At 39.3% G+C, this 23,462-nt stretch overlaps 1 protein-coding gene across 5 annotated transcripts in view; it reads right to left on the minus strand.

Moving 5' to 3' along the window:
• TRPM3 (transient receptor potential cation channel subfamily M member 3) overlaps positions 1-23,462 on the minus strand; it is a 534,030-nt gene that overhangs the window by 261,531 nt on the left and 249,037 nt on the right. The gene's annotated exons all lie outside the window — the stretch shown is intronic.

Raw genomic sequence — 23,462 nt, forward strand, 5'->3', positions numbered from 1 at the left:
TTGAGGGATGTGGTGGTGCTGCGGGCTAAAGGGTCAGAAGACCAGCAGTCGTAAGATCGAATCCATGTGACGGAGTGAGCTCCTGTCGCTTTGTCCCCGCTCCTCGCCAACCTAGCAGTTCAAAAGCATACAAATGCAAGTAGATAAATAGGTACCAGCTCGGTGGGAAGGTAAAACAGCATTCCCTAGTCACGCTGGCCACGTGACAACAGAAACTGTCTTCGGACATGCGCTGGCTCTATGGCTTGAAAAACGGGATGAGCACCGCCCCCTAGAGTCGGACACAACTGGACTAAAAATGTCAAGGGGGACCTTCATCTTTACCTTAGACACATTTGGTCTCACTTCTCAGCTGAGACCTGCCTGGCTTGGGAGACCCTTCAGTATAGCTTTCAACGTCACTGAAGTACACAAGCCCCTCAACCTCAACAAGGCCTGTGCCCATTATGATGATGATCATCATCATTCAAGTTCAGAGCTCCTTGAAAGTGGTTAATTAGTGGCACAGTAGCATTTTTTTAAATTATCTTTTTCTAAAAAATAAATCAAATAATTACTTTTTGTTACTTTAAAAAAATCTAAATGCAGCAACTCAAGACACAATAGAAGCCAGGATATGAGCCATGCAAAGTTTCTTCTCCACTCTTTGGCGAGGCCACAGTCCCATTGTAATAAAATGATAATAATTATGGAACTATATGCAGAATTTAGAAAAGTCATTGCTTCACAGTACAGCTTCTGCCAGCAGTGGTCATGTTTAAAAAGTTACAGTTGCACTATAAAAAAAGTTATTCCTCATTAAGTTACATTAATGTAACATACTGATACAATCATTATTGGAAAAAACTACAATCCGTTATTTGTAGCTAGCTCCTTAAGTTCTTCAAAACATCCAGTGGCTTCCCAAAGCCATAGGCAAGGAGACCAAGCGATTTACCAACTTGTTCTAGACTGATTCAAGTGGACAGGTACTCAAATATATGATCATGCAAAGGATGAATTCCTTTATGCCAACCAGCCGTGTGTAAGCTAGAATGCTACAGGACTTCAAAACCAACTACACCAGTTCCACTACAGCTCTATAAACTTGCCAAAAGCATGTAATCCTGAAGAATAACAGTCTACATGATCCTTGGTCTCTGATAGGATTTAGGGGGGGAATTGTTCCCAAATTGTGCAATGTTCTTTCAAATGGGGGGGGGATCCACATATCAAATAAAAGCAAGCATACTACTTTTCAGTGGTCAAAGAAAGTTAATTTCATGTCTGTGTTTGAATGGGTTTCTCTTACTTATAAATGTAAGGGATATCAGTATTTCACGACTGATTGGAGGAATTGCCTTTCTCCTTTTGAAATATTTACAGTCTGGTTGTATAGAACTCAATCATAATCTATTAGTAATTCACAGACACAATGCTATCGTTAAAAGTAAGTGCCATAGACCAATAATTTATGGTGCACTTGTTATATAACAGTAATGCAAAGCTACACTGAGTGCCGAAATAAAAATTCAAGTGCCTAGGATGATTAACAGACTGCATATTTTGCAGTCAGCCATTTTTAAAGTTCAGAGCAAAGTGGAGTGTTTTCATTCCCTCTAATACTGAGGCCAGGCACCTGGCGCCAATGGGAATGAATACAGACAACTAACTGAAGTGTCAGCATAGTTGCACAAGTACGAAATAACAAAAAGAAGGCAACATTCACCCCCACGCAGATAACTTGAAAGGGAGTCAAAACAAAGGTGTGCTTTTGCCTTCATTAATGGGAAATGCGACCGTACCCATGAGAAGATGGTAATATTTCTGAATGGCAATTATTAATTCTCATTAGCGTGTCTTAGAGTCTGAAGCACTCACAAACTACTGGCTGGAGAAAAAATAGTGAAAAATTAATGAGCACCCTAAGCCTTTCCTCTGTATACGTGGAGAATGGGGTCGGATTAAGGTTTCCTTGGGGCATATCTCTGAGTGGCTTGGGTATAATTAGCTCAAGATTCTCCAGAAACTGGCTTCTAGGAGTATGATCAAGGAAGAGGTGTATGACAAAAGCATTGTCTCCTCCCAGAGGAAAGAATAGGGGAAACAATCTTTCAGAAAACTTTTCTTTTTATCAGGCTTAGGAAGAAATGTATGTAGGAGAAATGTTATGGTATGTTTGTCTAGATGTGTGTTTGTTGTTAAATGTGATATAATGTCCATTTTTTAAATTTAAATGGGCAGAGAGCAATTAATATGTAAGTTTAACATAAGTTCAACATTTGACTGAAGCATGCTATGTGTTTTGGAAGCAACAGGGTTAAGGTTTTTTTTAAAAGCTAAAATGTAGATGAGTGTACATATTAACCACTCACATTTTCATCTTGGGAATGAAATATGAATTTGCAGGAGTGCTGCCCGTGAAGCTTAATTTTGTATGATACTTACACTTAATTAAATGAAAAAAAAATACAGATCTTCTTGGCAAGAAAAGGACATGAATGTAAATAGTGAAGGCAATCTGACGTTCATTTTTCTAAGTGATTCACCATTTTTAGCATGGTATAGTGTTTAGAATGTTGCATATTACTTGCTCTCAAATCTCCAGGCAGCCAAGAAACTCACTGGGAATCTTGGGCATGTCACAGATTCTTTGCTTAACCTACCTCACAGGACTATTGTAAGGATAAAGTGGGTGAAAAAAAGCCACATGTACCACCTTGAGCTCCCTAAAGGAAAAATGGGATATGACTGCAGTCAACAAATAGTTAAATATGAAATTTGTACTAATTCACTTTCTAAACACTACTACAAAGAAGATGAATGTAAAATGAAAGAGGAAATGATAAATACTTTGGTCCCACAGAAGCTAGCAGTATACCCCCTTTGGCTGCTTCTCCTACTGTTCAATTACACCAGGTCATCTCATGTACTGTTGAAAGTCTGCACACAGTTGTAGACTCCATTAGATAACTATATGGAAAAAAAAACCCCAAGGTCTGCTACACTGCACACACTGTGATCTGGTTCCTATTCCACAAAAATGGCAGCACTTTTTATCAAGTAGTAGAGACTACTAAGAACAATGTAAGCTCTCCCTTCCCTTCTTGATGACCTACTAGATTTTAACTTGGCTCTTAAAAAAGAGGCAGTGTTGGTGCCAGCTGGGCTTCCAACAGGAGTGCATTCCATTATCAGGATGCTACAAATGAGGAAGCTCTCTCCTATGTCTACACATCATGTGCCGCTCTAAGGGGTAGGGTTTGTAGGGAGTTCTGCATGGCCAGGCGGTAGTAGTAGCCATATGGCTGCATACTGCTGCATAGAGGAAATGTATGATTTAAACCAGGTCATATTTTATTTACTTTCTTTTAAATGAATTTACCAAGACACAGGAAGATGACACATTACGTGGGTTTAAGTCTTTTGTTGGTATTGTACATCTAGATGTAAAAATTGATTGCCTATGGTTGTTTTTAATAGAAAGGTTATGAATCTGAGATGCTTTTGTTTTATCTCTCCAGCAGATCTAATACTTCTTAGAATTTAAATTTTTTTCTCCTTTAGTATTAAATCTGAAAAACCAAAATGAGGCACCACATAGCCGGCTGTTTGCATATCATAAACAAACACAGAGTAGTCTACTCCTGCTTTTGCAGTGTGTTTATGACACATATTTAATGCTTCAAAGGAATACAAATGCCTTCAGCTCTGCAATTAGTCTGATGTCCATTCTTTTTCATAATTGTTACATGCTGCGTTACTATATGTGGCAAACATTGTCTGAAGGATTAATTCTAACCATATCCTAACACATGAATGGCTAGCATTGTTAATCTGGGGGGGGGGGGGGTCGATTCTAAAGTACCAAGACAATAGTCCGTGGGCCAGTGAAGTACAAGGTAGCATGTTTATTTGCTCAGATCACAATAAAATTGCCACCATCCAGCATTTAGGCAGAGGAAGGGGATGCATAGCCCTACAAATGTTGTGGGACTTCAATCCACTAATCCCTTGCTACTAGCTTTGCTACATTTATGAAAATGTACATACTCGTGTACTGCATAAAATCTGAAAGGAAAATGTGGTGTTACAATAAGAAGATGTTTGGGAGCAGGAATTCCAGTAACAAAATAAAATCAGGAATCAGATCTGTCCTACGGGCAGCCCATGAACATTTCCACTCTGAAGTATCACATGTTCTGTTCAATGGATTAGATGTTTATTTGGACCAGTGAAACAATCTGTCTGCACGAAACCAATTACTGGAAGCTCTTTACCCATCCCAATCATGTCTTTCTGCATAGTTAAAACTGTTGATGGTGGTTCTGATCATGAGAGAAATACACTGTCATGAAATTAAAGTTTCAAAACATTGCAAGCAGAATAATCACTCTGTAATAAGGAAGGCAGGGATTCAGTCATCATAACATGCAAACCAATGAGGCAACTGTTCCCATTAAATGACAGCACTATGGCAAAAAGACCCAAACAAATCCACTTCAGTTATCTCATGATTTCTCATACACACATTTATCTGCCATGTTTTCCACAGAAGCTGGTTTTAAAGGAAACTTGTTTCAGCAGCACACAGCCAATAAAACTGGTCTGTCTGCCAAACTGAATGCATACATTTTCCAGAGTTCCCAAGGTATCAACCTGGAGTGAAGATGTTTCCCTGGAAGATTTCTGTCCACTGGCATCTTATCAGTATATTTCAGGGAATGTGCTTGGCATCATCTTTAGAATTAAACTGTTTGCATCCTTAGCAGACTTGGCATAAACAAATGCTAGATAAAAATGGTACACAGCTAAATACATGTGCAGAATAATATTTAGCACTGACATGGCATCTCAATGTGCAAGAGAGGTAATCTGTTTATTAAGGGAGTGTTGAAACAGACATGCTTTCAGGTAAGACAAGGCCTTGAGATGATAAGACGATATAGGAAATGCATTATGTGCTAAGTCTAATATCATGTCATTAGCACCAATAGGAGTTCCTCCCCCTTCATGCTGAAGCCCCCCTCCCAATGTGAACACTTCTTCCAGACTTTCGGGCTGTTTGGACTGGGTTATTAAAACGTGGGATGGCTGTAGGATGAAATGGGCAATCACCCCATGTCTTTTCAACTGATGGAAGCGGTCTCTGCCTGCAAAATCAGATCCTGCCTATAATTCATATTCAATTTTTCAAAAAATATTGTGTTTCTATACCAATTCAAAAAGCCAGGAGATGGCCCAATATTGTTGCAAAATATCATGCCTGCATTGTCAGCAGGAAAAAAGATACCAAGCTTTACATAGCAAAGGGCAGCATGAATGTTGACACCACCAATGGCAGTGGTCAAGATGATCTACAGGATACCCTCTTCTGCACACTGCTATTCACACTTGTTGAAAAACAGCAAATGCTGTTGAAAAACTGACAATTGCTTTGTGTTTCAGTGACAAGTGATTAATTGGTGAAAAAATGAGTCACCTTCTGGGATTATACCTTGTGTGATATCACTTTGTGAATGGTAATGGTGCTGAGAGACTTCTGTTCAACACCTTGACCATTAATCTGTGGAGTATCTCAGGGTTCCATGATACCCCATACATTTCACATGTACATGTAAAACCTGAATAAGGCTGTCCAGAATTGTTGTGGTCTGGTACCACCAGTGTGCTGATGACACCCAACTCCATCTGCATTTAAAGATCTTCCAGGAGGCCCTTCTCTTAGTCTCTCAGGCCCCAATGTGTTATTCCCTACAACAATTTCACCATAGAATCTACAGTACTTTCTTAGAAAGCTGAAATTCTACTAACATGTGAGCACAACTGGGGCCTATGAGTGGATAGTGGTTTGGGGATGATCCTGCAGAAAAATCATGTGGATTAATGAGGATCTGTTTTTGCACCATTGCAAAGCCATGTGTTGAAGGACTCGTGATTTCTGCTGTGTAGTCTAGGGGTGCAAATAGGATTTATGATTTGACAGTGGTTTAGGGAGGATTTGGTAAACTTTCTATTGAGTAAACTGAGTAAAATTACTCACAAGTAAACCAGGTAAAATGTACTTTGAGATTATTCAAAGCCACAAAAGGAAGAAAAAACCACCAGTAATTTCACAGTTTAAATGAGTGAGCTCCTGTATTTTATTATCTATTTTTTAAAAAATATCTTTTAAAATGTTTTCACAGACAGGAGCTAAAAATGTGTGGCCAGGAAGGAGTTAAATGCTTTATTTCACACTGAAGGCCATGGCAGCATTAAAAGTGACAAGACACCTGCCCTGTGGGCTGACTGGATACACATTCTGTTTCACCAGAATGCTATGCAATGCAAGTAATTCCTTTGGAATTCTTGGAAGTTATTTTAAAAAGCAACAATTTCAGTTTTAGGGGTTAAAAGGCAGCAATTAAAGGGTCTGAATTAGAGCCATGAATGGCTCCATCATCTTAAAAGAAAAAAAAAAACCCTCCCACAGAATGGTTTTTTTCAGGTAAGCAAATTTTGTCTTATCCATGTATTCTATCTGTTTTCTATCAGCTGTAGATTTATGGTCAATTGTGTCTTTACAGGGGTAAAACAGTGATTTTTTTAAAAAAACTCAAAACTCAAAAACCTTTTGTTCAAAAGTCCTTGAACTTGGCATAGAGCAAGAGCAGACTTTATGCTACACTGTGCCAGATTTAATGCTGATCTGAGATCCAGTTTCATAGTTAGAATTTTAGCTCTTTATTTATTATTTATTTGTTTTTCTTTTCATTTTATTAATTATATTTTTATCCTGGCCATCTATTGACCAGGCACTGGGCTCTGGGCAGCTAACAGCAAAAGAAAACAACAATGCCATTTATTCAGTTATTAGCTCTTTGGATGCTGCTGTTTCATTTTATTAGTAAGTATTCATTTGTATTTTAAATACTCTAAGGTTTTAATTGGTATAGTTGCTAGCCATTTTTCTAGTCACTTTTTGGCAGAAAAGCAGAAAGAAATTTAATCAATAAACACATACAGAAGAAATAAGTCAATTTTAGAAACAATCATGTATCAGTACTGTATCTGTCTGTTTGTGTACAAAATAGGAAGAACTCAGAGGACACTGGATAGCTCAGTGGTTTAGGTATCTGGCTGTAGAGGTTGGGAGTTTGATTCTCCGCTGTGCCTCTTTGACAGGGCATGGGCTCAATGATCCACAGGTATCTTCCAGCTCTGAAGTTCTAAGATGATGATGATGATGATGATGATGATGATGATGATGATGATGATGATGATGATGATGATGATGATGATGATGATGGATTTACACTAATAGCAAAAGCCAAAGGAATGAGGAGCTGAATGAGAGAACTGAACAAGTAACTTCAGTGACATTACACAAGCTCTCCTGTAAGCATTTTGATCTGAATTTGCTGGTGAGATTCTTGTCTGTGACAGTAAACTAGAACTGCCCAGGAGTAAGCTCTAGTTGCCCTCCTTCCCCTTCACGTAACGCTACCCCGGTATTTCCCCTATGTGGTGCTATTTTGGAACATTTTGGAGCCACACTATCTGGCTTTCTTGTAGTGTCTGAAGTACCTCAGAGCAATCTGATCTGGACCTGATTGGGACCAATTGAATCTGCTTTGGACCTCATCCAAATTGGGTCAAATCATTCCAATTGATTTGCGGTTTGTCTGTATCATTTCCTTAACTCTAGTTGCTAATGTACATCAACTACTTAACTTTAGCAACAATTACCTATATTCGCTTACAATGTTTTCTCTAGTTCAGCAAAGTGTTTCAAATATATGTTTATCTACACATAAAAAAGGTAAAAGTTCCCCTTGACATTTTTAGTCCAGTTGTGTCCAACTCTAGGGGGCAGCGCTCATCCCGCTTTTCAAGCCGTAGAGCCAGCGCCTGTCCGAAGACAAAGCGACGGGAGCTCACTCCGTTGCATGGATTCGATCTTACGACTGCTGGTCTTCTGACCCTGCAGCACAGGCTTCCGCAGTTTAGCCCACCACGTCCCTTGATCTACACATAAGCATGGCTAAATTGAAAATCAGATAATAAACACTCTCTATAGAGAGTAATGCAGATATAGAATATTTCCATATTTCCACCCCTCGTTTGCATAAAAACCAACATTATGATTTTAACATTGGATATCAGCTGTACCAAGAAATAATGCATAAAAATCAGATGCAATCAAACTGGTGAAGTGGCAGAGACGTGCAATTCGTATTCTCTGTAGTGTTCCTAATCAGGTACAGAAACCTTAACCCCATAATTTGTAAAATATTTGATTTAGATTACAAATCTTCTTAATAACCTTTTAGAGTTGGAAGAATAAATGCAATTACCTCTCTGGTCAATTAAAATAAATCTCTGGTTGTCGAACTTAAATAAATTTCTTACATAAGTCACCAGCTTTTCTTCACTAGTGACAAGATCTGAATTGATTTGTACATGCAAGTTATGAAAATGGAATTATTCCAATTTCAATAGAAATCCCAGATGAGAAAGAATAATTCCTATGTATGCAATGTAACATGAATACATTGCCAAAAAAAAGTGAAGTGTTCTATCAGTGGAATAACAAATTATATAACACTTTCACCTGCAAAAGCAATGTATCACTCATATTGCACGGATGAATTCTCCTTCCCACCTCCTATCAGCCCTCTGTAATATTCCACCTTAGTTGCTGGCTCAACAATAAAAGCATCTGCATTCCTATTATGTACAGTATTGCCAATACTGCTCACAAATTGGGAGAAGTTTATTGTTAGCTTCATTGCAATATTCAGGAAAATACCATTTACAATAGAGAAAGAGCTTTATGGCACTTAAAGCCTAACAAGTTCATGATGATACACAGTAAGTAGGTTTTGTAGGCCAGAGCAGATGCTGCACTTAAAGCAGGGCAGGGTAGCTCCTATTTATTTTTCCCTTCCTCCTCCCTCCTCTGAATCACAGACATTCACAACAAATGGATATGTGTAGGTTTATAATGAACCAGAACATTTTCCCAATTGTTAGAGATGATTCTTCCCATGTAATATTTTGGGAAAATATAATAAGGACATACCCAATTTTTATTTGATACGCAGCACTTTACTGCATGTCTTTCTTCAGTTCTCGCATCCCCAGTTTCTACTCTAATATTTCTTTCACTGGATTCAGCTAGCCAGGTGCACATAATCAGATGCACATAAGTCTGAGTTCTTCAGGCCTTTCATGACAAAGAAGTTCACCACCAAATAGTCTATTTTATCTCATATGTTCTGTGACCTTCAGTGGGAAGGTATTTTATGTAATCTGAAATTAATTTCTACATGATCAGATTATCATCATGTGAACAAATCTTTACATTCACTATGTTCTAAAAGAAATAAACAAATTATACGATGTGCACAATGTAGATTATTTTGGACCAGTTAAGTTCTACCTGAGATTTGCAGATGTTAGTACAATTATAGTGGGAATGTAATTGCATCCTGTGAGCTAAATCAAACTATTACTCCCAACTAGATTAAGAACACTGAATCAATCCCCTTAACACCTGTCATTCATTCAGTGGACCTACTGTAGTTTGGACTAGGGATGTGCAGAAACTTTCATCAAAACATTTGTGTGTTTTGGTTCTTCATGAATCTCATTCCTGTGAGCAGGAAATACAAACATCAGTGAGGCCATTGAATAGTAAGAGAGAATGACTTCTGGACAGGGTTGTGGCAGTTGCAGAGCTGGGCATTCTCTTCTATTTTATTTCTAATTACCCCCTTTTCCAGCTGCTAGGACGAAGCCCCAGGAGTTTCCTAATCAGTTAACAGGAAGGGAGTGAGTAAGTGACTTTAAAGTGGGCATGTACTGCACCTACCCACTTCCTTCTTAAAAGGGCAATGCAGGATGTCTTCTCTTTATACTACTTTCATCTGTCTTCTCTGCTACCATGTTTCTTGTTCACTGGATTTGAAATTAATGATCCAGAAGCTACATGATTTTGATTACTATATTTTTTCATGTATAAGACTATACTTTTGTCTAAAATCTTTAGACTAAAAATTGAGGGTCGTCTTATACACAGAAGTAAGCTGAGAAGAGAAAAAACAAGTGGAGGGGAAAGCAGGGATCAAAGTGATCCTGCAGGGCTTTGATCCCTGTTTTCCCCTCCACTTGCTAAGCAAAAGGAAAGCAGGGATAAAAGCGCTGCAGGATGGCTTTGATCCTTGCTTTCCCCTCTGCTTACTAAGTCCCATGGGGCTTAGCAAAAGGAGGGGGAAAGGCTCAAAGCAATCCCGTGGCTTTATAAGGGGGAAAGGGATCAAAACAATCATGTAGTCGCGGGATAGCTTTGATCCCTTCCCCCCTCCTTTTGCTAAGCCCCACAGGGCTTAGCACAAAGGGAGAAAGCAGGGATCAAAGCAATCATGCAGTGCTTTGACCCCTTTCCCCCTACACTTGCTAAGCCCCACTAAGATTTCTTAATTTTATGTTAGAAAAGTGGGGGTTGTCTCATACATGGAAAATACGGTATTTAACCTATCAGTGACTTTGCAACAGGGAAGGCAAAGAAGTTTCAGTTTTAAGGCAAAAAAGCATACTGCCCTTCCTCAATGTTTTTCTTTCCTCATTTCTAATTGAGACACATGAATTCTAGATTTAACAGGCAAAATCCACAGGTGTGTCACTCCACCTTGTTAATATCACTTGGCTTTTGGCTCTACCCTGCAGTTGCCTCTGAAATGCACAGATATCCCTGATTTGATTCATTTTTACAGTTTGTTTGAAAAAAAATGCACATTCCTTGCGATCTAGCTGTGCTATCAGTTACATTTACTTCTTGTTGACACAGAGCATGTATAACCAAAGAAGAAGAAGAAAGAAACAGGCTGCACAAATCATTCAGCAATGCTTTACCGATGCAGGATATTATGCTCTTCACTCATAAGGTGCCATGTGAATACAGTAGATGGATGGAAAAGTCAATGTATATGATACCGAATGCTGTGTATTAAAGATTATTATCTAAAACCTGAATGATTCTTGGCTTACAACTTTGACCTTACAATGGTAAGGTCTGTACGGTACATGTTTTGCTACTGTGCTGTAATATGCAGAAGGAAGAAATAAATGTGAGGGAAAGGAGGTTATAACCTTGAATCCTTGATACTCAGTCTAATTGGCCTACAGTGCTCTTATCACTTTTTGATAAAGGAGAGAATGTAGGGCAAACACACCCTGAACAACAACTGGATCTTTGGAGCAACTCAGCATATGGAAGCCCAGTATAAGTGGATTAGCTACTGGCCATACAATATTCTTTGCTGCAAAGCTGCTTGCCTACTTCCTGCATATCATTTTCCACACCACTGATTATCTATTGATGTGTTTGCAAACACTTGGAAGAAAAAAACCCCATCAAGCATTGAAAAAGATATGAGCTTAAAACATAGCATGGAAGAGTCTCATTGAAACGTAAGCCCTATAAATAATTGTTGTGACTGTCACACATAGCAGTTTTGCTGATGAAGGATCTAAAGGAAGCAAGCAGATGGAAAGAGTCAACAAAATTATCAAACTGATAATTTGAAATTATGCATCAGTTCTCTCCTACTATCACTCCTTGTACACTTGTTAAATCCTTTAAAAAGTTTTCAGATTTATTTGCAAAAATATAAAGTTTGTTTCTTCCCCTTTCTAAGAAATTTAATTCAGCTGAAAAACAAAAATGAAGAAAATCCATACACAATAGTGCATTCAAAACTACAATTAAAAAGTCAAAACAAGTCTAGACAACTTGTTTAGAATCTAGAAGTTAAATTCATAATGTAAGAAAATGTCGAAACCGAAAGCATTAGTTACAGTATTTGTTGTCAAGCCAGCAATGACAGGATCAGGCTGTTTCCTGTGGCAGATGTTCCCACTGCTGGTGCATGATGTTGTTGTCACCTCTCCCTCTGACCACTTCCCACCACCATTGTAGCAGAACACCTCTGCTACAATTTTGTAGGAAGGACTTCAGAGTGAGAATGGATAGGTCACTAGGGATGCAAGGCATTCCTTTGCAGTCACATTTTTCACAGCAGGAGAGCAGGCCAGTAAAGTCCTATTCAGGTATTCTATGAAAAAGATAGTATTTCAGTCTACCTTATTGCTCTCTGCCCTAGTTCTCAAGTGTGTATTGCTAAATTCTTAGCAGACCACTCCTTTGAGGGCTTTATATACATGCTATCAGGAAACCTGAAAAATCACTGTTCTGATCAAGTGGAGATATCCATATATATTCTTTTTTAAGGAAACTATTTAAAATAATGTATGATGATTTTTTAAACATTAGATTATTATTATAGTAAAGATATCCTGGAAATGACCCATGTGCCTTTGATGGTATAAATTTGTTATTTCCTAGGAGTTCATCATTCCCATCAGAGCAAGCCATAAGTATGATTGGCACTAATTGGTATTTGAGTTGGCAGGCAAAGCAGATAAAAGCAGAATAAATGGGAATAAAGAATAAATACCGTAAAGACTGGATGATAAGTTATGGTGTGTAAAAGTAGTATTCGACTTACTCAGTAACTTCTTGTTGACTGCCTGTTTGCAGGTACCTATTTGACTCAGTCCTTTTTAAAAAAATTCAGATTCATATGTTATCACATATCACCATGTAGTAACTTCCAGAGGATATACACAAAATCTTAGACTACTCTCCAGTTTATGTTATTTTTACAATAATGTGAACAAAAACCCAAAAAACCTCAAACATTTTAAAAATAGATAAATTGAGAAATAATGTCTTAAGACATTGGGCAAAATCTTATTAATTATGTACACTGGCATAGGTGAAGTACTGTAAATTGCAAAGGGAAATTGCTGCTAGTTATAAAGTCAATGTTTGTATTCTCCCCCCCCCCCCACACACACAGACACACTCCAGTCATTTGGCTTGGCACCAGAGAAGGATATAGTTTCACATGGGTTTGATTTGTGTGTGTGTGTCATGGATTTAAAGACAGGGGTCCCATGTCCACCCATTCCCAGCTGCTATCAGAACTCAGCAGCTCATTGTGAAAGCCTCTTTATGTGTGTTGTTGCACCAAAAGCCAGAAGCAAGGGGAAGAGACTGAGCAAAGAGTCTTTATGCCTTTGGACTTATGTCATTTGGAGCACTTTGCACCTGTTTCCATAAACAGTTAGCTTATCCCAAACTTGTCCTGCCCTGCCCTACAGGCTATTACAAGGGCCCAACCCTGTGACGTCAAAAGAGCCTGCCACTCATCTTAAGTGTTAGCCCTGAGGAGTGGATGCTACTGACCCAGCAACTCTACCCACAACACACTATCTCTCTCCCATTGAAATGATGGCTCAGAGGATTAACCTAAGACTTTAAAGTTCTTTAATTTCAAGAAATTGCCAGCCTTTAGAACGTCCTGGTCTTTCACTCATATGAAGCAGAGAAGTTCCTATTTAAATTTAGAGACAGAGGAGAAGGAATTGGGTTGTTTTAAAAACAGGTGATCTGGAGGTGGTGACAGGTGATGAAGAGGTCAAAGTTGTGACAGATTTTCCTCTGACAGGTCCACCACCCCCTCAACTAGCAGGGAGAAGGTGCCAGAAGGAGGGGACAGATTAAGACCAAGAAGGGTACTGGAAAAGACAATGCAGAGGTCAGAGACGGAGAAGGTTTAGAACATGTGTGGCCTTCTAGTGAGTCATTCTTGGCAGCAGGGCTCAAGTGCAACTGTGGACAGTTATTGCCGGGTGGCGCCCACAAGCTGACCGTTAAGGGTCAGAGCTTGCAGGGCACAATCCTCTGTAAACCCTGCAATATTGTTGGGAACGTGTCACTTAGTCTGCCCAGCCAGTAACATTACAAATAATACAAGTATCTGGGATTCATCTTGGGCACAAAATCAGATTGCTGATTCTTAGTGAGTGCTATGTGGGTATTGTGTCTCTTCTAAATCTAAGGTGAAGAAGAGAAGAAAGGGGAGGAAGGAAGACAAGGATAAAGAGGGGCCTGAGCACATATTCTGCAACTGACTAGCCTGTTTAGTGGTATTCATGGAAGTAACTCCAGACAATAATCACCTAAGTAACATACTACAGGCTAGGAGCCTAGTAGGGAAGGCAACAACCAGGGACTACAATGAGACCTTCCTACATATTGAAAAGGCTCATTGAGACCTAATTAACAATAAGTTACTGAGGCCCCACAGTAGGAGCATGGTAGAGAACCTGGGGCAGCATGTAGGGAATGTCTTAAATGCACTGGAGAGATAAGCAGGGAAAAGGTCAGAAAGCTCTAAGTCTCTACCTTGCACTGTCTTGCCCTAGGAACAACAGCACCCAGCACCTGTTTCGTGGAGCTCAATCCACCTACAAGAACCCCAACAGAAATAATTGATGTGCCAATGAGGGCTACAACACTGGTGGGTTGCATTGCTGATTGTGGATTTTTTCTACCAAACACATGGCAGAAAGGCAGGGGTACAAATCAGCAAAAACAAAAGAAATCATGCAGTGGAAATTTCACCTGGTCCTACATGTTGCTGGCATGTCATACCTCATTTGGGAACTGGTGTGCAAATGTGTCCTAGTTATGTGCATAATAAAGGATGAAGTTTTCTCCACTAGCTAATCCAATACAGTGTTTAAAGTCAGCCTTTCTGATATATCTTCCAGAGTCATTTAAGTTTATATTTCAGAACTGACAGAGCTCAAAATGGTTTTGACAAGCCATGAAGCCAAGAAATACTGGTTTCTTCTGAAGGAATTTAATTTTCCAGTCTTTGAATGTTTGTTATAATATGAAAAAGAATGCTGTTAGAAAATGGTGGAACAGTTGCTTTGGAAAGTATAAAAAACATTATCATTGTCAGGCATGGCAAAAATATTATAAAGCGAGTGCTTCTTCTCTGGCACACACCAGAGAAGATTGCTAAAAAAGCAGGATAGTCTGCTACAAAGACTTACCATTATCAGAACTAAACTAAACTACATTTATGGCAGTGCATTTCTTCCTTTATATCAGTAACCTGTAGACTGCCTGGATACTTACTAGCTTCAATCCCTGAAAGAAATGTAATCAGTGGAATATGCTGGAAGGTCAACAGGACAGAGGGAAAAAAAGACTCAGGTAAGGAAGGAATCTCTTGATGAGAGATGGGGCAGAGCTAAATTATTGGAATAAGTAATATTATCTATTAACTGGCAATTAAAATGGATAATAAGAATTTTTCCACATGTAATGAAATTTTAACAAAGGAAAGAAGCACAACAAAAGACATTTTATAATGCAGTCACTAGCATTTTTCTCAGAAATATCTAGTGAATGGGGCTTAAGCCCCAGTAAGTATGCTTTACATGGCAGCTTTAGGAAATAGGGATGTGTGGGAAGCTACAATGGGGTAATCAAACCATGTTTCCTTACATCAGAAAATTAAAACCATAGCCAACTGTAAAACTACAAGTGAGCTTTTTGTGACATAGCTGGATTTTTCCAACTCAGAGCTAAATCTAATGTTGGTCCCAAGCAGGGAGACCCAGCAAAATAAACATAATGTCATGTTAGTCTGACTAACGAGGCTCATTAATTTCAGTGAGTTTTCCCCCCGCTGGGATTAGCACTGGATTTAGGCCTCAGATTTAAAGCAAAGCACAACTGAAAACTGCAGGCATCTAAATGAATGTAGAACTTAACGGGAGAAAGATCATGGCTCTGCCTTCACCCCCTGGCTCCCAATGTATGTTCAGCATAACATGTACATAATGGCAAGAGCACCTAAATGTGCAATTTTTGTATAAGCAGACTCTAGAAGCAACTAGGCTTGTACTCCTTTGCAGGTTTCTCCACAGCATGCAAAACTGGCCTTATTTGCAGAATGCACAATGGGGACAGGATCAGCAGCCACATTTCTGGACCTCAGTGCATACGTTCAATTAGCACAAAACTAGTTTCAGAGAAATCATAGAAAAGTGAACTTGGAAGGGGCCTACAAGGCCATCAAGTCCAACCCCCTGCTCAATGCAGGAATACAATCAAAGCATATCTGCCAGGTGATTATCCAAGATTTTCTTGAATGCCTCTAGTGTTGGAGCACTCACCAACTCCTGAGGTAACTGGATGCACGGTTGTACTGCTCTAACAGTTAGGAAGTTTCTTTTACCACCAGTGTCTTCTCCAGATGAAATTTACTCACAATGGTTCAAAAGTATTCCTGGAATTAAAAATTAATTCTTCCTAAAAAGTAACTGCCAAACCACTGCATTATAATGCTGCTTTTAAAAAAATAGTTAGCCATGCTGGCTGAGGGAACTGGGAGCTCTCCTACAAGTTGTGCAAAGAAGACTAGGCTAAGGGAGGCTGCTGAATGTATTGCTCATAAGGACCGGTCTAGTGGGAAGAATAAATCTGAAGTCTTCGGACTGTTCTATAATTCGGAAAACATTAACCCATATTCTCAATTTCAAAGAGAAATTGATGCTTCTCCACAGCATTTCCTGCCTGCTATACCTTAAAAGAAAGGGATAAGTAGAGTACTTTCTACCTAGAAACCCCTGGAAAGGGTTGCCATAAGTCAGAATCAACTTGACAACACACAATTATTATTATATACTGGGGCATCTTGTCGACAGAGTGTGCATGTGGGTGTCTCAACCAAAAATTTCAGGAACTATGACCTTCTGCTTCTGTCCCAAGGTGCCTGTGGTAGGTACTGTTTGTGCCCCTATAGCCTGTTAGTGGCCCATCTCTCTACCCAATACTAATAATGTGATCATGAAATTAATTCCTCAGCTTGAGGAAATAAACTTGATTCAGAACTTTGTTTTCAAAATTGGATAGTACAAATATTTATTAAATAGATTTGTAAGTTCACAAATAAAATAATCTGGATTCTTTTAGAAACTGCAGACAGTTATTAATTAACTTTGCCAATCTGGACACTTTCCTGCCTTTGCCTCTTCGCCATCTGCAATTCATGCAAATATTTGTGAGGAAATTAAAAGTAAGACGATTACACTAAGAGAACAGCATACACAGAACACAAAAATCCAAGCACTCTTTCTAACATTTCTGTTTATATTCAGCATGGATAACTTTCAGAATACAAAGATCCTTGGTGAAGTAGGTGGGCTTCCTGACTACTGTACTCTTGAAACATCAGCCAATGCTCTAATCTGGGGACACAAAGAGTATTCTCAATTACTAATAGGTTGTCTGTCTTCTTATTTTGGGGTGTTCACAAGAGAGATCTTATCAATTCTTGAGCAGATACAATATCTTTCATACGTGTGTATGCGTCTGTGTAAAATCCCATTCTTTTCTGTTTGGAAACTGGAACTCAGAAGGGCTCACAGCACAATCCAATAAAAATCAAAATGTGATTCAAGAATGTTAAGTCTACCACAGCCTGCACTATTGCAAAATGAAAACCACAATCTAAAAAAAACAGGTTACTTATATGTAACTGTGTTGCTTTGAGTGGTCACTCTGTGCATTCACATACCTGTGTTGATGCACCTGTTTGGTACACCACTAGAATCTTCTAGAGCCTGAATGCCCAGTACTTTCTCCTCCTCCCTAGCTTTCTGTGCATGCCTCTCTTCCTCAGCTCAGTCCTGATCTGTCTGCCACAAAACTACCAGGCAAATTTGTGTCTAGTGGGGACGTGAGAGGGTTGTGAGAATGCACAAAATGACCACTCGAAGAAACATAGTAACTAGTGAGTAACCTGTCCTGTTCTTTATGGTCTTCTGTGATTTACACACCTGGTCACTAGCAAACACCTATAATGGAGGCTGGGAATCATAGTATCACAGAAGACAACACTGTTCTCCCAAAAGAAGCTTTCCTCTGGGCACAAAGATCCAGATATCATGTAATGGTATACCTTTTAAAAAGGCAAAAGATGCTGCTTCTGCCCTTGTAGAGTGACTTTTAGGTAGGCCAGTTAAACACACTTTAACAATGTCATAAATCAATTGAATCAAATTAACTTCCCAATTTGCTAATCCCAGATGAAACTGGAAGACCTCAAGAAGGTCCTTGATTGCAAACAAAGAGGCAGTTAGTCTTCCTGAATCTTTTGTCTGAGATACATAAAATGCCAATGATTTCCTAACATCTAGATTATGCAAAGATCTCTCCAGTGGTGACTGTGGGTTTTGTAAAAAGATGGCAATTGGCAACACTATTGGCTGCGAGGCATGGAATAGTGTTACCATTTTAGGAAGAAATGCAATGTTTGGAAACAACATGACTTTGCCCCTGTTAAATTGAATATATGGCAAATCAGATATTATGGCATACACTTCACTGGCCCTTCTAGCCTATGTTATTGCAATGAGGAAAGTGGGCATCATAATAAGAAGTCTCAAATCTACAGAAGCCAGGGCCTCAAACTGAGAACTCATTAGTTTCAAGGGGACCAGAGATAAAGGCCATGGCATTGCCAGCAATTTAGTGCCAACAAAAGCATTCTTTAATCTCTTAAGAAAGTTCTTAATAGTAGGGTGAGCACAAAGTTTCAAAAAAGGATGGTCCATTGGTTGATTGAAAGTCTGGGTTCATTCAGATGCAGTAGAAATAACATTACTGATTGTAAGGAAACAAGTACCGTTTCAGCTGAAATGGATTCTGTGAAGTGGAGGAATTTGTGCCATTTATATTCATAAGCCAAATTTGTAGAACACTTTCTAGCATGTGAAAGTATATGCCTTATAGGTAAATATAGCAAACAGTGGTTGTCTGGGTGGAGAATCTTCCCATCTTGGCAGATTACTGGGTGTTCCTGAAGTAGAAACTTGAAAAATCTGTGGCTGTCAGAAGAAAGCAGGCAAAACAAGGTTGCCAAAGCCACCATGGGATAAATAGTATGGCATTGGGTCTGTCTTGCCATATTTTTTATTAATGTCTGATGAATCAGTGGCATTGGTGGGAACATATATAATAGGAACCCATGCCAGCATTATCATGAAAGCACCTCCAAAAGAGCAAAGGCCTCTCCCAAGAGCAAAACGTCCTTCTGATTCTCCCTCTCATTGCAAAAAAGTATATTTGCAATCTACTTCACTGAAGTAGACTTAAAAGTTCTTCTGTCATATGAATCTCCACTTATATGAATTGTTATTGGATAAATATGATGTAATATGCACCATTCTGTAGTCATCAAGAGAAAAGACATGAAATGCATCCCTCCCTGCTTTTCTGTTGTGCTGTCTATTGCCACTTGGACAACAGTGCCCATTAGTAGGGGAAGGAATGTTCTCATTGCCTTGAAAATAGCCAGAAACTTCAAATAATTTATGTGCCTTTTCTCTTCTGCGGTTGACCAGTGAGTATGAATAGTTCTGTTGGGTTATAATGTTGGAAATAATCACCACAGTTGGACAACCTGACAAACTAAGGAGTCCTAGCTTATCAGTTATGGGCAATATGCGGTGTCCTGCTCAATCACCCTTGCTTGTAAAAGCTGCTGCTTAATGAAGCATAGATATCTGCAAGATTGCTTAGCGTATCTTCTTCCCTGGTCTCTCTCTCTCTCTCTCTCTCTCAACAAGGCAGGGAAGAAAGACAAACTCTAGCTTCTCTGGCTTGAGAGATAATCCAGATAGAAAGTTGTACAGTGGACCCTCTACCTACGGAATTAATCTGTATTGGAATGGTAGCTGCAGGTCGAAAAGTCTGTAGGTCGAGTCTCCATTGACCTACAATGCATTGAAAACCGATTAATCCCGTAACCGGCCGTTTTTGTTCCATTTTTGTTCCATTTTGGTTTTTTTCTGGTCTGTAGGTCGATTCTCTGGCTGCAAGTCAAACCTAAATTTTATGGCCAGAGAAGCCTGTAACTCAAAAAGTCTGTAAGTTGAGCCATCTGTAAGTCGAGGGTCCACTGTACCTGCTTTTGGATAACATGCTGTTGTTTAGTCACTCCTGCTGTTGTTGAGAGCAACTGCATATCATGTACCAGTATGTTGCACTTAAACTAATAAGCCAGAGTGTCCTTGGTTACCCAGCTTGTTGTGTTGTCAAAACTCAACCTACTACTTTCCAAGTCCTGGGAGTTTTGACTTTTATAACTAATGCCTATTGGCATCACTCAGTAGTTTACATATCTGGCTGTGTCTGATGAATCAGTGGCACTGGTCAGAGGTCAGGAATTTGATTCCCCACTGTACCTCCTGGGAGAACAGCCAGTCTGTGTAGTCATGGGCAACTTGCACAGTCCCAGAGCACCCCCAGAAGAAATTAATGGTAAACCACTTCTGTGTATTCTCTACCTAGAAAATCCAGAATTGACTTGATGGCACACACTTATTTTATTATTATTGTTGACCAGTTTGATGTTTCTAATGTGCCATGTTGCTTTATTCTCATGCCTACATGGGAGAAATAAGACTGGCTATTGAAAAGATAGCAGAATCATTTGTAAATGTAAATACAGTAGTTATATTGCACATATTTTTTGCCATTAGTCATTTGTGCCCCTCACCTCCCACATGACAGTATTCAAATAAGTAGCATAATGTTTCACAGTATTGGATGAGACTGATTATGTAAGGTGGGAAAATCCACTTATTCTCTTTCTCCTATTTTATGTACTTGTCAGTTTGCCATTAGTTAATGCAAACAAGTAACAGATCCAGGCATTATGCATTGGGTCTTCACCATGCATCCTAACTAAAATATTTTTTTTTAAAAAAAGGAAAGTACAATGATTCTGAAGATGTAAATTAAGGATGCCATATTTGTTTAAATAAAATTCTTTACACAGATTAGTGAGTGCTATTTAGAAGCAAATTACAATTTCTGCTGATCCTCCACGCTGCCATCTGCCACATTTTCTCACTGGACCAGCAGTATGATGTGTCAGCCTTTGGATTCCAGTGCCTAAGCTAAAAAACGTATCATTTTGTTTTTTAAAAAACCCTTAGCTTTGAAACGTATTCCCATTATTTCCTTAGGCACAGAGAGGTCACATTAATTTCTGCTCCTCATACACATCGGATTGGTTGTGGTTCCTGCAGCACCTAGGCTTATATAACCTCGACTCGTCTTTTAATCTGTAATTAATCCTAAAATCAATAAGACTAACTCCAGAATAAGTGGAGGGACAGTGGCAGGTTATAATACCAAACTGCATTCCAAATATTTCTTTACACAGTTCCACATGAGTGTTTATTATAGACTTTTCTGCCATATACGAAACATCAGTACAATGCTATTTTTCTCCAGTGAAGAGAACGTAAGTGAACAAAGGCTAAATCATTTGCAGGGGCCATCAACTGCAGACACTGCCACTGGCAACATTTGAATAGTGTTTTCATTTACAAAATGTTCATTTACAAAAGGACCTTGTCCCTTTTTGGCCTGGAAAAAAAAAGATGCTTCGAGCAAAATACTTCAGCAAAGACATCATCTGTGCTAGAATTCATTATGAAAAGTCTGTCTGAAGAGCTTAGAGTGCGTTACTGACAGCCTGTAAAGTTTGTTTCTGATCTCTAAATACATGTCGTTGTTGCAACCTTCACCATTCACTTCCTAGAACCTACCTTTCTCTTCATACCTATTTCCTGTGTTCCCTCAGTAAAAATGCAGTGGTTTTTTTTGTCCTCATCATTTATTTCATCTGTAACTAAGAAGAAGTAAAGCAGCTTACAGACAATACTACACCCATCTCACACAAAGCTACTTGCCACCAGTAGGAAGAAATTTAATTTAATTAATTTAAAATGGAAAAATCCTTTCACTTACCACGTCAGAAATCTAAGGTACTAGTCAAGGAAACTCTGGCTTGTGCAGAGTAGATGGAGTGACCCCACAATATTTGGCTGTGTTGGGAGAGGGTTGTCTTGGTTAAGACACTTCCCTAGTGGCACCAAGGAGTGTTTAGAGGTACTAAGGAAGTGCACCATGTAACCTGCTAGTAGAAAGATTAGTGAATAAGATTACCCCCTCCTCACAGGGGTGGAAAAGTCATGATACCCCACCCCCAACATTCACTTCCTAAATCAAAGGTTGCGGATGTGAATACATGTCTCAGTTAGCAAACTTTTAACATGTTAAAGCATGCATTATAGGTGGCTAGCCCCCTGACCCCGGAATCTGTTAACAATTTATCAAGGTTACTCTCCACCCTATTTCTGAATTTTATTAGACCTATTTGTCTAAAACTAGGTGTAGGTTATTCCCTCAAAGAGGGGCTACTGTTTCAATCTATGTCATTGACACATGTGCATCAAACAGAAAAGTTATGGTCATTCTGTTTTCCAGTACAACCGGTGGTGTATGCTGTAGTTGTGGCACCTTGCAGGATTGAAGCCCCAGCACTTCTTTTTCTGACAAAGACTCTCCTGAGCCTCTCCTTAATCACCTCTTTCAGATCATTCCCTCCATCCCCTCCCTTCAGGCAACTGGTGGCTTCTCCCCTGGTATATCATAGGTGTGTGCCTGTGTATCTGCTCACCTTTTCCCTTTAGGGGAGGAGGTGGGAATCTTGTTCCCCCTACCCCAACTCACACTCCGTCCAAGGCAAAGTGAGCCAGCTCACCTTCTCCCTGCCTGATTAGGATGGCTTGGGTGATGCTTGGCGTTCTGCACCACAATCTTTGTCAGTACACACATACAATGTGTCAATTAAAACCCAGAAAATGAGCCATCCTGCAACTTACTTATCTGGCTGATTCAGTGTCCTATCGCTGAGCCCAGGAGAAAGAGAAGGGGGCAAGGCAGAAGTGAGAGGGGGTACTAGGAAAGTTGCAGCAGCTAATTTTGCTCTTTGGATGGCAACTTTCTCTTCTTTCTTTCCCATGGATTTTCATCTTCCACACATACTGGCAGCTAAATCCTAATTTGGAGCATGTGGATGAGTTTGTGCACATACACTCAGGAAGGAAAGAGAGAGGGAGAATCTCATAGAGGGGAACTTGCACTTTTGAATTTCTGACTACAGTACAAAATGCAACCTGAAAGTTTCGATTCTTAAATTTCAGTTTGGATTTAGATCCAAATTAGATCAGATCAGTTCTGAACCAGTGGAGATGAAATCTGGGGCTGTATCTAATTTAGTGAATTTCCCCCCAAATCAAATCAGATAGATTTTGCATGGTGGTCAGTTCTGGGTGCCAGATGAATAAGACATATTTTAAAACTGAACTGCATAGAGCAGATAGTTGCTTCCAGCTGTAGTAAATTTTGATCATGGTAATAGTCATATAATGCTTTGTTTTGCATAGAAATGTACTGATAAGAGATCACTTTCAGTCTTTTGTTCATTATGTTTTACAACTAAAATTGCTCAAAGCAAGAGAGCTGCTTTGCAATACTGGAAGAGGAATTACTGTTTCCAATGGCTGCAGAAAAACAAAATATGGAACATCAAAAACATAAGACTGCTCTTTCACTTTTTGGTTTTCCATTATTGATGTCAAGTGCTCATAATCACTCTTTCCTCAAGCTACCAGGCTGGCTTAGCTGGAAAGAAATGCGTAAGTTTCAC

This window comes from Pogona vitticeps, chromosome 2, assembly GCF_051106095.1.
Source record: "Pogona vitticeps strain Pit_001003342236 chromosome 2, PviZW2.1, whole genome shotgun sequence".
In the NCBI taxonomy this organism is placed as follows: Eukaryota; Metazoa; Chordata; class Lepidosauria; order Squamata; family Agamidae; genus Pogona; species Pogona vitticeps.